This window comes from Manis pentadactyla, chromosome 3 (genome assembly GCF_030020395.1).
Source record: "Manis pentadactyla isolate mManPen7 chromosome 3, mManPen7.hap1, whole genome shotgun sequence".
Lineage (NCBI taxonomy): Eukaryota > Metazoa > Chordata > Mammalia > Pholidota > Manidae > Manis > Manis pentadactyla.
In genome coordinates this window covers 190512114-190527200 of record NC_080021.1, presented here as the reverse complement: position 1 = coordinate 190527200, position 15087 = coordinate 190512114, and the positions used below count along the sequence as shown (strand labels likewise).

Sequence of the window (15087 nt, the reverse complement as noted above, 5' to 3'; positions counted from 1 at the left end):
TTTAGATTTTCTGTTTCTTTCTGGGTCAGTCTTGGAAGGTTGTATTTTTCTAGGAAGTTGTCCATTTTTCCTAGGTTTCCCAGCTTGTTAGCATATAGGTTTTCATAGTATTCTCTAATAATTCTTTGTATTTCTGTGGGGTCCGTTGTGATTTTTCCTTTCTCATTTCTGATACTGTTGATTTGTGTTGACTGTCTTTTCTTCTTAATAAGTCTGGCTAGAGGCTTATCTATTTTGTTTATTTTCTCGAAGAACCAGCTCTTGGTTTCATTGATTTTTGCTATTGTTTTATTCTTCTCAATTTATTTATTTCTTCTCTGATCTTTATTATGTCCCTCCTTCTGCTGACCTTAGGCCTCATCTGTTCTTCTTTTTCCAATTTCGATAATTGTGACATTAGACCATTCATTTGGGATTGTTCTTCCTTTTTTAAATATGCTTGGATTGCTATATACTTTCCTCTTAAGACTGCTTTTGCTGTGTCCCACAGAAGTTGGGGCTTAGTGTTGTTGTTGTCATTTGTTTCCATATCTTGCTGGATCTCCATTTTGATTTGGTCATTGATCCACTGATTATTTAGTAGCGTGTTGTTAAGCCTCTATGTGTTTGTGAACCTCTTTGCTTTCTTTGTACAGTTTATTTCTAGTTTTATGCCTTTGTGGTCTGAAAAGTTGGTTGGTAGGATTTCAATCTTTTGGAGTTTTCTGAGGCTCTTTTTGTGGCCTAGTATGTGGTCTATTCTGGAGAATGTTCCATGTGCACTTGAGAAGAATGTATATCCCGTTGCTTTTGGATGTAGAGTTCTATAGATGTCTATTAGGTCCATCTGCTCTACTGAGTTGTTCAGTGCTTCCGTGTCCTTACTTATTTTCTGCCCGGTGGATCTATCCTTTGGGGTGAGTGGTGTGTTGAATCTCCTAGAATGAATGCATTGCAGTCTATTTCCCCCTTTAGTTCTGTTTGTATTTGTTTCACATATGCTGGTGCTCCTGTGTTGGGTGCATATATATTTAGAATGGTTATATCCTCTTGTTGGACTGCGCCCTTTATCATTATTTAGTGTCCTTCTTTATCTCTTGTTACTTTCTTTGTTTTGAAGTCTATTTTGTCTGATATTAGTACTGCAACCCCTGCTTTCTTCTCGCTGTTGTTTGCTTGAAATATGTTTTTCCATCCCTTGACTTTTAGACTGTACATGTCTTTGGGTTTGAGGTGAGTTTCTTGTAAGCAGCATATAGATGGGTCTTGCTTTTTTATCCATTCTATTACTCTGTGTCTTTTGATTGGTGCATTCAGCCCATTAACATTTAGGGTGACTATTGAAAGATATGTACTTATTGCCATTGCAGGCTTTAAATTCGTGGTTACCAAAGGTTCAAGGTTAGCCTCTTTAGTATCTTACTGCCTAACTTAGCTCGCTTATTGAGCTGTTATATACACTGTCTGGAGATTCTTTTCTTCTCTCCCTTCTTATTCCTCCTCCTCGATTCTTCATATGTTGGGTGTTTTGTGCTGTGCTCTTTCTAGGAGTGCTCCCATCTGGAGCAGTCCCTGTAAGATGTTCTGTAGAGGTGGTTTGTGGAAAGCAAATTCCCTCAGCTTTTGTTTGTCTGGGAATTGTTCAATCCCACCGTCATATTTGAATGATAGTCGTGCTGGATACAGTATCCTTGGTTCAAGGCCCTTCTGTTTCATTGTATTAAATATATCATGCCATTCTCTTCTGGCCTGTAGGGTTTCTGTCAAGAAGTCTGATGTTAGCCTGATGGGTTTTCCTTTATAGGTGACCTTTTTCTCTCTAGCTGCCTTTAAAACTCTTTCTGTTTCCTTGATCTTTGCCATTTTAATTATTATGTGTCTTGGTGGTGTCCTCCTTGGATCCTTTCTGTTGGGGGTTCTGTGTATTTCCGTGGTCTGTTCGATTATTTCCTCCCCCAGTTTGGGGAAGTTTTCAGCAATTATTTCTTCTAAGATACTTTCCATCTCTTTTCCTCTCTCTTCTTCTTCTTCTGGAACCCCTATAATACGGATATTGTTCCTTTTGGATTGGTCTCACAGTTCTCTTAATATTGTTTCATTCCTGGAGATCCTTTTGTCTCTCTCTCTGTCAGCTTCTATGCATTCCTGTTCTCTGGTTTCAATTCCATCAATGGCCTCTTGCATCCTATCCATTCTGCTTATAAACCCTTCCAGAGTTTGTTTCATTTCTGTGATCTCCTTTCTGGCATCTGTGATCTCCCTCCAGACTTCATCCCATTTCTCTTGCGTATTTTTCTGCATCTCTGTCAGCATGTTTATGATTCTTATTTTGAATTCTTTTTCAGGAAGACTGGTTAGGTCTGTCTCCTTCTCTGGTGTTGTCTCTGTGATCTTTGTCTGCCTGTAGCTTTGCCTTTTCATGGTGATAGGAATAGTTTGCAGAACTGGGACGAGTGACGGCTGGAAGAACTTCCCTTCTTGTTGATTTGTGTCCCTCCTCTCCTGGGAGAACAGCGACCTCTAATGGCTTGTGCTGGGCAGCTGCGCGCAGACAGGGCTTCTGCTTCCTGCCCGGCTGCTATGGAGTTTATCTCTGCTGTTGCTGTTCGGCGTGGCCTGGCTCAGGCAGCTACTCCAAATTGGTGGAGTCGCGTTGGAGGGGGAGCGGCTGGGAGGCTATTTATTTCTGTAAGGGGCCTCCCTGCTCCCTGCAGCCCAGGGGTTAGGGTGCCCAGAGATCCCTGGATTCCGTACCTCTGGATTAAGTGTTCCTCCCTGCCCCTTTAAGACTTCCAAAAAGCACCCGCCAAAACAAAACAACGACCACCAAAAAAAAAAAAAAAATTTTTTTTTAATTAAAAAAAATAAAAAGGTGGCTGCTCGTTTTTCTTTATTCTCCGGTGCCAGCCTCAGGCCTCTGCTCACAGGTCTTGCTGCCCTGTTTCCCTAGTATTGGGGTCCCTATCCCTTTAAGACTTCCAAAAAGCGCTCGCCAAAACAAAACAGCAAAAAAAAAAAAAAAAAAATTGGTCGCTCGCTTTTCTTATGTCCTCCGGCGCCCGGCCTCCGGTGCCCGCTCACTGTTCTTGCTGCCCTGTTTTCCTAGTATCCAGGGCCCTGCACTCTGGCCCGGATGGCTGGGGCTGGGTGTTCGGCAGTCCTGGGCTCCGTCTCCCTCCTGCTCTGCCTATTCTTCTCCCGCCGGGAGTTGGGGGGAGGGGCGCTCGGCTCCCGCGGGGCCGGGGCTTGTATCTTAGCCCCTTCGCGAGGCGCTGGGTTCTCTCAGGTGCGGATGTGGTCTGGATATTGTCCTGTGTCCTCTGGTCTTTATTCTAGGAAGGGTTGTCTTTGTTATATTTTCATAGATATATGTTGTTTTGGGAGGAGATTTCCGCTGCTCTACTCACGCCGCCATCTTCCGCCCCCTCCGGCAGTTTCTTATAAATTATCATAAACCTGTGCTATGGCCCAGAAATTCTAGGTCTAGGGGTTTATCAAAGAAATGAAAACATGCCTACAAAATGTTCACAGCAACTTTATTCACACTATCCCCAAACTGGGAAGGACCCAAGTATTCATCAACAGAAGGATAAATGATGTGATTCATATAAAAGGATACTACTGAGTAAGAAAAAAGAGTTAACTACTGGTATATGAAGCAAATCCCCAAAATATTCATGTTGAGTGAAAGAAGCTAGAGACAAATGACACATACTGAATGACTATTTACATAAAATTCTAAAGGGAGCAAAATTTATGTTAATAGGAATAAGAACAGTGGTTGCCTGTAGGGATATATGGTAACTTTCTGAAATGATGGAAATGTTCGGTACGTTGGTTGGGATCAAGAGTTCATGGGTGTACTGATTTATCCAAACTCATTGAATTATACACTTAGGGCTAGGTGTTTCAGTGTATGTATATTTTACCTCTGTAAAAACCAAACCAACAGCTATATGCCATTATAACAATGAACTAGAGGGTTAAAAATACAAAGTTGGGCAAAAATTACAGTGAAGAACAAACAAGCAAACAAATAGGTGGTAAATTATGAGACAGTAGATTTTAAGGCAAATGCATTACATGAAACATTAAGTAAGGAAATGCATTTTGTATTGATAAGGAGTAGAATTCATAAGAAACATATCTGGGGGATAGATCACTGAAATACATAAACCAAATACAAATATACAAGGAGGATTTGACATAACAACAATAACGTCAACTCAGTAATTGACAGAATAAGTGGAGAATAGGTGGATAAAGAAATGAGGATATATAAATGTGGATGACAAAAATCATTGATTTTAACTGATGTTAAATCATACATTGTATCCTGATGTCCACATTAAACATTTATAAAATGTGATTATGCAGTGGGCCAGGTAGGACACTTTAATTTCCAAAAGCAGAAATGTATAGGCCACAGTCTGGACTATAATGCCATAAAAATTTGCTAATTGGTTAAGTAAAAAATCATTAAACTCTTGAATAATTTAAAAGAGACTCTTCTAAATCACTTTTTGTGGCAAAGAGAAAATGTGTATATTAATGACAATGAAAACTGCTCCTAAAAACTTAAGGGTCTGGCCAAAGCACTACTCAGAGCAGATTTGTTGCCTAAAACATATATTTAATACTAAATACGACAAAAGGGATGAATAAATTATTGAAGAAATTAGAACAACAAATACAACTGAGGATGTTAGAGATAGAAAAAAACAAAACCTCTAGTTAAGTCCAGTCAAGGTGGAAGAAAATAAAACCAACAACAAAAAAAGATTGGAAATGGGCATGAAACCACAGATATGAAGGACATAAGAAGTCACAAGTGAATATGAATGATACTCATCTTCAGACTAACAGATCTGAAAGTCATGATGAATTGGATGATTTTCCAATGAAAAAACAAGTTTCCAAAATTAATTAAAGAAGGCCTGCATATACCATGACCCATACAAGGAATTATAAAGATTGTCCACCCAGAAAGCATCATACTTTCATACTTTGATGATTTTTTTGGGTAATTCCTGGAAATGTGCAAGGAACAGACATGGCTTTGTTAAGTAAATATTTTGGGTACTAGAAATTTACAGAAATCTTCATATTTTGATGCAGACATAATTCTGATATCTAAACTGAAAAAACTAGCATATACACATAAATATCAATCTCACTTATGAAAATTGGTGTTTTTTAGGAATATTAAGAAAATTGGTTATTGTGCTATGTTAAGCATAACAATGTGTACAATAAACATGTAAGGCTTATTTCAGGAATTTGTGGATGGTTCAACATGAAACTTACTAATCTATACATTTAATAGGCTGAAAGAAGAGCAAACATGATGCCAGAAAGGCATTAAACACAATTACCACCCATTATTGACTTAACCTTAGTAAGGTAGAACTAGAAGGAGATTTTCTCAACATACTAAAGCCTGTTCATGAGAAACTAAAAATAAGCTTACTTAATGATGAAGCATTCCATTAAAGGTGCCAGATATCGCTAAAAACATTTTACATTGTTATAGGGGTTCCTAGCCATTGTTTTAAATAGAGAAAAATTAAGTATAAATATTGGAAAGTAAGAAACAAAATTATCATTATCCAGAAAATATAAGCAAATCAAATGAAAAACTTTTAGAGCTAAAATGAATTTTTGGTAGGCTATCTGGTTAGTGTGTGTATGATCCCAAATATTCACATACTTGCATATCATATGATCTCATATGTACACATGTATGATTATTCATATACTTTTCTGCATGTTGGTTTTGCATGTACATATGAACCAACACAAACCAGCCAGAACATATAATAGGGAAAAAAATCCCTTACCCAATTGCAATACAAAAATAGAGACCTAGGAATTAATTTAGTGAGAAATATAGAGGGCCATATGAAGAAAGCAACAAACCATTCTGAGGGACAAGAGAAGAATAAGTGGAGAGAGAGAGACCATATTTCTGGGTGAAAAACTCAAAATTATAAAAATGTGCATTTCCTCCAAATTACTCTCTAAATGCTAACCAAAATCCCAATGCCAGTTTTTGGGAATTTGACAAAACGATTCTAAAGTTTAGATGGAATTACAAACATTCAAAGATACCTGAGAAAAATATTGTAAAAAATAGTGAAGGGAGACTTGTCCTATTTGTCATTAAAATACTTTCTGAAGCTGTGATCATTTGTTTATGTTGAACTGGTTAAAAATAGGTCACAAGAATAGAATCAAAAGTCTAGAAACAGTCATAAGTGAATATAACATATTAGCATATAATGAAGTTATAAATTCATTTTAAATCAGGAGATCAAGAAAAATGTATTATAAAAAAATAGCATTTGTTGAAGCACTAATGAAGTTTTCACAGAAAAAGCATTTTGGACTTTCCCTGCTCCAGTTCTTCACAATGTAAATTCCCCTAACTCCAACATCTTTCCCATCCTCTGCAGCTGCTTCCAATTTGCTCCATTACCTCTTTGTTTAAAATTTCTTTCTTGGACCCAGCTTTATCTTCTTCCCCCCCCCCAACTTTCCCTTTCCTGGGTCTGTTTTCCAGCTGATAATTCTCTCCCTTACCGGTGTAGGAGTTTATATGTCTTTTTGGCTGCATACACCTATCTACCTTTAAAAGGCCTTTGTTACCTGGTTGGACAAAACAATCTTTTTTTGAGGGATGTTGAGGGTAAGGTGAGTGAATGGGGTCATTTGGACAACTGCATAATTTCCTTTGTGAGACCAATGGAGAAGAGGCTGTCAATACTCAGGTGTTGATATTTTTGTTACGATCAGAGTTAAATAAAACTGTGGGTCATTCATGAACTGGAATGCATTTATTACAAATGAAACCAGGACAGTGATTTTCAGACTTCTTGGATACTAGCAAGATGGCTCAAAGGCTGCCAGAGGTGGTCAAGGAGTATTTAGACAGGGTATGCCTTCCTAAATATGCTTTAACCATAGAAACATTTTTATGTTGAGGGGTCACATACAATTTTGCTTCAGGAAAAGATTCCACTATGAAACCATTTACAGAGCACTTCTTATAAAAACAATTAAATGATAAATAGGTTCAATAGAAAATAGTTGATTTAAAAAGCAGCATGATTTATAAATTTAACAAACATGGTTACAGAGAGGACTTAACAATACAGCTGAGTAGTAGGAAGTTAATGATTTTATTTACTTCTTTTGCTTATTTTATTTAAAACAATGATTTATATATTAATGTTATTTTTATTTATATACCTTTTGAGGTATAAGTAAAATGCACAAATTTTAAGTGTACAATGTGATGACATTTCACATACATACACACCCATGAGACCCCACCCAGATGAAAATATAGCATATTTTTATCACCCTTGAGAGTTCCCTCATGTCCCCTGCCAGGCCAGTAGCACACTCCCCCACATCCCACCAGAGGAAAACCACTATTTTGATCTAGTTTAGATTAGTTTTTGCCTGCTTTTAAATGTCTTATAAATGGAATCGTATGTACCTTTTGGGTCTGGATTATTTTGCTCAACATGGTATTTCTGAGACCCATTTGTGCTGTTGAATATATTATTAAATTTTCTTTAAATTGCTGGGTAATTCCATTTTATGACTGTATCACAATTTGTTTATTCTTTCTTTTGTAGGACATTTGGGTTATTTGCAGGGTTTGCTATTAAGAATAAAGTGGCTCTGAACAATCTGTATGAATTTTTTGGTGGAAATACCACCCATTTCTCTTGAGCATATACCTAAGAGTAAGATTACAGGATACATGCATCTTTAACTTTTCAAGGTTTTGCCAAATTTCACTTCAAAGTAGTTGCATGACTTTTCTTTTCAATTAGCAGCGTTTGAGAGTTGCCAGTTCTCCCTACCTCTACCACTATGAAGTAGGCAAATAAAGCAGACTTGTCCCTGTGGGAAGACCAAAACTAAGCGTGGGGCAGTGTGACAAAACCAGCTGTCATCTGGTCCAGTGTCCAGTCCCGGAGGAACGTGCAGAGAGCAGCCACAGGTCTTTGGGCCAGCACTTGTTCTTGGTGTCTGTCTGTGAGGAGTGTGGCAGACAAAGTGAGGGGTGTGGAAAGCTAGTCTCAGGGAAGAAGTCAGGTGCCCTCTGCTAATAGGATTCCAGCTCTTCAGTGAACCATAGGGTCTTGGGGACAAGGGGGAATTTAGGAACCAGCCCTACACTGAGTTCTTAGATGATTTGGTTTCCTTTTCACACCAGCATCAGGGTTGCTGTGACTATGCCTTTCTGGGCATACAGGGTGAGAAGCTGTCGCTGTACCACTGAACTGGGCTACCTTGAACCTGCAAGTAGAAGAACTTGCAGACAGATAAGGCAGAACCAACACAAACAGGGATGTGAGTACCCCAAGCACAAGTGTACAATTGCACCTAATCCTGAGGCACACTGTGTGTGTCAGTTTTCTAGGCAGGAAGCTAAGTGCATGGGATAAGCTGGGTCTATGAATGTCTGAACCAAGTAGGTGTCGCTTGACAAGACAAGTGGAACCATCTGAGCAAAGTAGCTGTTGGTGGGTACTAGCAACGGCAGTGACAATGAGGCCATTTTCAGCTCTAGTCCCCATACGGGTTGCTCACCTTTGGTCTGTTGCATGGTCTTGTTCTGGATCCTTAGGCTTCCGTGGTTGATGTGGAAATTTGTTACTGATGACCCAGATGACAGAATTCAGCTGACCCTGACTCTACTTCAAAAGTATATCTTGAATCCTTTTCTTCTTTCCAATTTTATTGCAGTTATTTAGGTTGAAGCCACTATGGTATATATTCTTCAGTGTATTCCAATAGCTTCTTTACAGGGCTGTTCCTATCAAGTTGTGCCCTGCTCAGGTTCATTCCGCATGCAGGCCCTTGTCAAGTTCACTGTGCTTCACTGTGCTCTTTATCTTAGGGTTGTGTGGATTCTTAGAAGCCACCCAATCCAGGTCTTTTGGGTAGAAGGTGAGTCCTAAGTCCATGGAGTGCTGCCATCTTTGTGGAATTCTGATTGAGTATGGGTGTAGGGACATATACATTTATTCAGTTAAGGTTTTTAAAATGTAAGTTTCATGGCATAGAACTATACATACATGTGCAAATGTCAATTTCCTGGTTTTGATTTTGTACCATAGTTACATAAATACAACCATTGGGAGAGACTGGGTTAAGGGTACATGGGACCTTTCTGTTCTACCTTTGCAGATTCCTGGAATCTTTAATTATTTCAAAAGAAGATTTTAAAAGTAAGTATTTACAAGGTGACTCATAGGATGCTCTAGGGCTGATTCCATAGCATCTTCCACAGTTGTCTTGAGTTGGAGCTTTTTTTCCTTACAGAATGTAGTTTACCCAACAATTCAATGGCTTTTCCTAATTTTGACTATGAAGTCTTTTCCCAAGGAATTTTCTGTTGAAGGCTCAGACTGCATATGCAGTGGCCTATGTGTTCACGATACACTTAGCCAGCACCACGGTCAGCCTTAGCAATAACACTGTGTGTGCTAGTCCTTCCGGGTCCTTGGTCTCCAGGGCAGCTTCTTCCTTGCTCCTCCCTATTGCTCTGCTCTGCCCTCCCTAACATTATGCAGACAGAGGGCCTGGAGTGGCCTGGCCAGTGTCCTCCTCCTACCTCAGAGGAAAATGCCCAAATGACCAATGCAGCATGAGGGATGAGATGTGTGAGACATGCCCAGTGGTCATTTGGGGAGTCCATCAATCTAGCATCCATTCTCCTGTAGGTTGGGGTCGAGGCTGTCGGGGGATGAGGAGAGGGTGCTGAAGGGAAGATGAAAGATTAACAGCCTCCCAAGGATGTCATGTCCTCATCCCTGGAACATGTGTACGCATTAAGTTGCATGGCAGAGGGGAATTAAAGTTGCAGATGGATTCAGGTTGTTAACAGCTGATCTTACATGGGAAGTTGTCTTGGGTTATTCTGGTGGGCCCAATGTAATCACAAAGGTCCTTAGAGGTAAAAGAGGAGAGGCAGAAGAAGAGATGTCATGGCTTCAGGATCTCACAAATGCTGTCCTACTGGCTTTGAAGACAGAGCAAGGGACCATGAACCAATGCATGTGGGTGGCCTCTGGAGCTAGAAAATGCAAGTAAATGGGTTCTCTCCAAAGCTTTCAGAAGGGAGTGCACCTTGAATTTAGTCCAATGAGACCCATGTCAGATGTCTGACCCACAGAACTGTAAAATAACAGATTTGTTTAGTTTTAAACCACTGACATCAGAGTAATTTCTTACAGTGCAATAGAATACTGACACCATGGAAAACTAATATACTACTGCAGTACATAAGATTTCAGGGTAATAAGTGATTGAGGGAAGCCTGGGACTCAGAATCAGAGAAGAGAGTCCTGGGCTGAGTGGAGCAAAATCTGAGAAAGAAGGTAGAGGTAGTGATTGGGAAGGACAAGAAGCCCAAGTTAGGGAGAAGGACAGTACTATGTATGCCAGGAGGGACTAAGTTAAGAGTCCAGAAAAAAGGTTTAGCCCAAGCAGTCAGAGAAGCAGTTTTGGGGATTTGGAGCGTATGGGTAGTAGCATAGAGTTGAGAATGGGATGGAGAGAGTGTATGTGGGAACAGTGGGTTTATGTTTAGGCTAGGGAACAGCGAAAAGGAATGGGAAGAGCACGGAGCTAGGAATCAAGAAGTCTAAATTTTAGTCATTTTGCTAGCTGTGCTGTCATTTGGACACAGGTAAGTCTTTAAAACACCAGGGCTTTAGTTTTCCCATATGTAAGATGAGGGGCTCAGAGTATCAGGATTGCTTTCCAGATTGAAACAATAATTATACAGTTTGGTGAAGGACCTTAGGGAGCTCTTTAGGAATACCCTGACTCTGGTTATGGTATTGCAGCACACTGTGTCACTAAGTCAGAGTCTTTGGACACAGCTCAATACAGTGTATGTAAATGACAGTGAAGTATGTTTTCCCCCTTAGAAGAATAACTTCTTTCCACTTGTGAGTGTTCATCATATTGTGTCAGCACAGAAATAGTGACTGTGGCACACCTGTGTCCCCATGATCAATATATTTTGTATTTATACAGTTGTATGTATATGATGATTTTCATGGGGCAGGTTCAGAGTCTTTACAAACTGCCATCTCTGATTCCTTTCGGGACAGGCAGGTATTTTATAGTTGGCCAAACAGAAACATGGGGCTTTAGAGCCCCAAATCCCTCTTAGCATTAAGTATTCCAGAATCCTGAAATACTGAATTCAGTAAAAATGTCTTTGCATTCTGTTTGATTTTGTACACTTTTCAGTTTCTCACAAACCTTTTACCGACAGAGCATCGTAGCATCTGCCAGCGATAGGGCAACCAGAGGGTTTGGCAGCTTGTGGGTGGGAGTTTCAGGGTTTGGGGACTTGGCGGCAGTTAGATTGGGCTGTGGTGTGGGAGGATGGAACTGTGTATTGATGATGGTCTTGGCTTTTCCTAAATCACAATTGCATCATATGAGATAGCTGAATTTATGTTGAGCTTTACAAAAGCCTCCTGGGAAAAGGGCAAAACTGGTTTTAGTGCGTAAGAAGGTTATTTATGGCAATTATGGTACCAAACTGAGACTGAGACTGTTGAGAATCTGGACCATTTTCTGGTGGAGAAAAAAATATCTATTTTACTTTTGTAAGTAGGAATCACATAGTAGAGTCACTTTGTAGTTGCACTCATTTTTGAAAGACTTCTTGTCCTTTCCATAGGACTGCAGGTAGGATATTCTCGTCATACCAGTTCAAATAAGGGTGGCTTCTGAAAATAAATACAAGGAAAGAAATAAGGATGAATAGAAAGAAAATGGCCAGCTCCTGGGGAGGGGGGTTGAGGATGTCAGTTATGGCTGGCCAGCTTTCTTAATGACTCATCTGTACAGCAGAGCCATATGGCTGGTCCCCTGGAAGCCCAGGGTCACAGCTTTCTGTAGTATTAAGATGACTCACAGAGATGGGGGCTGTAGGTTCCATTGCAGGTTTATCTTACGTGTATAAATATGACTTAGGTCTTCAGTTTGATTTGAGTCTTTAACTTGTTGTGCCCTGATTTCTAGTGATAGAATGCCATAAAAGGGAAACTGTATTAAATATCTTTTTTTAAACAAAAAGATTAGAAAACTAGAGCACACCTCAGTCATCCTTGCATGTTGTGCTCTAAAATGGGTTACTTTTGGTAGAATCCTGACAAGAATTCTTCTACTATGTAGTATAAATGTAATCTATCAATCAACAACTCATTTGGGATATATTAAGCACTTCAACTTTTTTCCAGTCACTACTTTTGCCTCAACTTTGTAGAATCATCTTCTCCCTTTAATGGCTTCTTAAGTTTCAAAGCATCCTGATTGTTTTTGATGAGCAAAGCTCAGTTCAGTCCAGTTTAAAACTCCAGTTTTGTATCCAGTTTAAAACTCTTCTCCTAACCCATTGCTCAAGGGGGCCAAAAAGTGGGTTGGAATTGGAGATTGGAACGAGAAAGGGAGGAAGAGAAGAAGAGAGAGATTGAGATAGGCATGGAGATAGGTAGAGTACTTGTAAGATACCTCCTCCCCTTGTCTGTCGCATAGACGATCCAGGCCTGGGGTGAGGGGTGCCGGGACAGAGGAGGTAGCCGTCGTCTTACACGCTTGACTCTCTGCCAGTCGTGGGAAGCTGTCCGTCTCTTCCTCCAGTCACTTTGGTCTAGCTGCTCCTCCACCTCCGCTGATGTAATCGTCTCCATACGAGGTTTCTTGTTCAGGCCGACCTGGGCTGCTCTGTCAATGAGGACTTCCTGAGAGAGGGGCAGCCCTGCATGATCCCTATCTCTGGTCCTCTCTGTGGTGGGGTGTCAGCTCATTTGTCCTGGTTGTCTGGACAGCCCGTTTGTCTTTGTGCTCCCTCTGTTCCGCAGTACTTTCTGTGAACCAGTGGACACCCCTGAGATTTTCTTACATAACTTCTGTCATGACTTCAGGGTGGAGGTGCCACACTTTTCTTTCTGCTATATTTTCTCGGCATGCTGCCAGAGGGCTACTCTAAAAGCCTCTAGTCTTCAGAAATCTACAGGGAGAAGCAGGTATAAATCTCTGTGTTCAAGTGCCGCCCCCCATCTTCAGGCCAAGCCCTCCCTAGAACTCTCTCACCAGGCTCCACCATGCTTCACTCATGGCACAGTGAGGTGCCAGGAGCCTCTTTTCCTTGCAGTTGCTCCCAACTCTGCAGGGATTCTTTTGGAGGCATGCATTCCCCCTCCCTTCAACAAACTTGGTGTTGTAGGATAAGGAAAAGAAAATTTCCCCACTGTATGCACTGCAGGCTATATGCAAGGCTGGGGACTTGACTCACTCTTCTCTTCCTGCCTAGGCTCTTGCATGGACTGGGAAGAGGTGTAAGGGTTGGGTTGATGGCTTACAGGCACAGTGTTGGTTTTCACTACTATTAAGCCTTAAGGGAAGGTGTCTATCCCTTTAGATATGGAGACTCAGTGCCTGTAGATTTCATCTGTGGACCCAGTACCAGTGAATTTTCACCCAACATCCTGGCATACTGGTATCTGGTTATATATATATATATATATGTGTGTGTGTTCTCATGCCAGTCAGTGGCCTTTCAGTGTTATGGGATGGTATGTTTGTTTGTTTTTGTATTATTTATTTTTTCGTATCTGTCAATTCAGACTCCTGGAAAAGTCATACAAAATAATGGTTTATAAAAAATAATATAAGGCTCTGTTTACTTCAGTACTGACTTGTTTCCCAGGAATAGATGCTGTAAATCCAGTAGGACTTTATATTTACGTTGTTTATTTTAATAGAGATTTATTCTGTAAGGCAAGTCATGGTCTCCGAGATGAGTCCCACATGAGGAGAGCCCAGGGAGGCAGTGGATTGCTTGTTGGAGTCAAGTTGACTTGGCTAGAACCGGCAGCTGTGTGAGACTGGGTGAGACACTTAACATCTTCCTCAGAGACAGAATAAAAGTATTACTGCCTGTGCATCCCAGAGTGTTATGAGGACTCAACTGAATAATGCATGTAAAGCATTTAATACGATGCCTGAATCATAGGAAGTATATAATAAGGTTTTCTACTTTTATTATCTTTATATTATAAACAATGATTATCTATATGATTATACAATTCCACTACAATTTGAATTAAAAACATATCAGATTGGGCAAGGGAGGCCAAGACTGGGAATTCTGCTAGATGTAGAAAGGTTGAGCATATATCATGTTACAGGAAAAGGAATCAAGTTCAGGAGAATAAACAGCAGAGATTAGGGACTCCACCTAAAAGAATGGGAGATACAAGATTAGAGATTAAGATTAAAGAGTGTGGATAACTAAAAATTAGGCATCACACAGTAAGGATAAAGCTTCCTAGTTACACATTTGAAAGATAAAGTCTAGAGCACATCTCAGAGGGAGGGTGACCTGGGATGGTTGACTAGAACAAACAGGACCTCTGAGGGCAGCACTGTTGGGGGTGTGAGGGAAGGTAATTCCTGTGGCATTTCTCCTTTTGTCAGAGGGATCTTTAAATATGTTTTACTTATGATGAGCAGGTCTTATTTCCCTCATTTATTTCTTTTCTAATAACTCTGGTAGGGATGCAGTAGAACTGAGTATTTAAGAAAACTATTGCTAATTGGATAGGCAAAAAATAATCTCATTCAAATTTTTACTTTTGATCATAAGTGGGGTTTAACATGTAAACCCATAATTAGCTGTTTACATTTCTTCTCTTGTGAATTATCTACTCATACCATTTGTAATTTGTTTATTGAGATTTTAGGGTTTTTCTTCTTAACCTGTGCATGTATTGTCATATTTGCATAAGTATTTTTTGTCATTTGTTTTTACCTTTTAATTTTGGTTTTCCACTTGTAGGGTATGTTGAATCAACAAAATGAAAAGGCATCTTAAGGAATGGGAGAAAGTACTTGTAAACCAGCTGTCTGATAAGGGTTTAACATCCAAAAAATATAAGGAACTCTTACAGTACAATAGCAACAAAACAAAACAAAACAAAAATCCTCAAGTACCCTGACTAAAATATGGGCTAAAGATCTATATAGATATTTTCCCAAAGAAGATACATGAAGAAAAGA

The 15087-nt window shown here is 39.9% G+C and overlaps 1 long non-coding RNA gene across 2 annotated transcripts in view; it reads left to right on the top strand.

The window, feature by feature from the left end:
- LOC130683016 (uncharacterized) overlaps positions 1–15087 on the top strand; it is a 473713-nt gene that overhangs the window by 33414 nt on the left and 425212 nt on the right. For both annotated transcript variants that reach the window (XR_008996565.1, XR_008996566.1), the window contains exon 2: positions 13791–13917. This is a non-coding gene — a long non-coding RNA (uncharacterized LOC130683016). The remainder of the gene's footprint in view (positions 1–13790; positions 13918–15087) is intronic.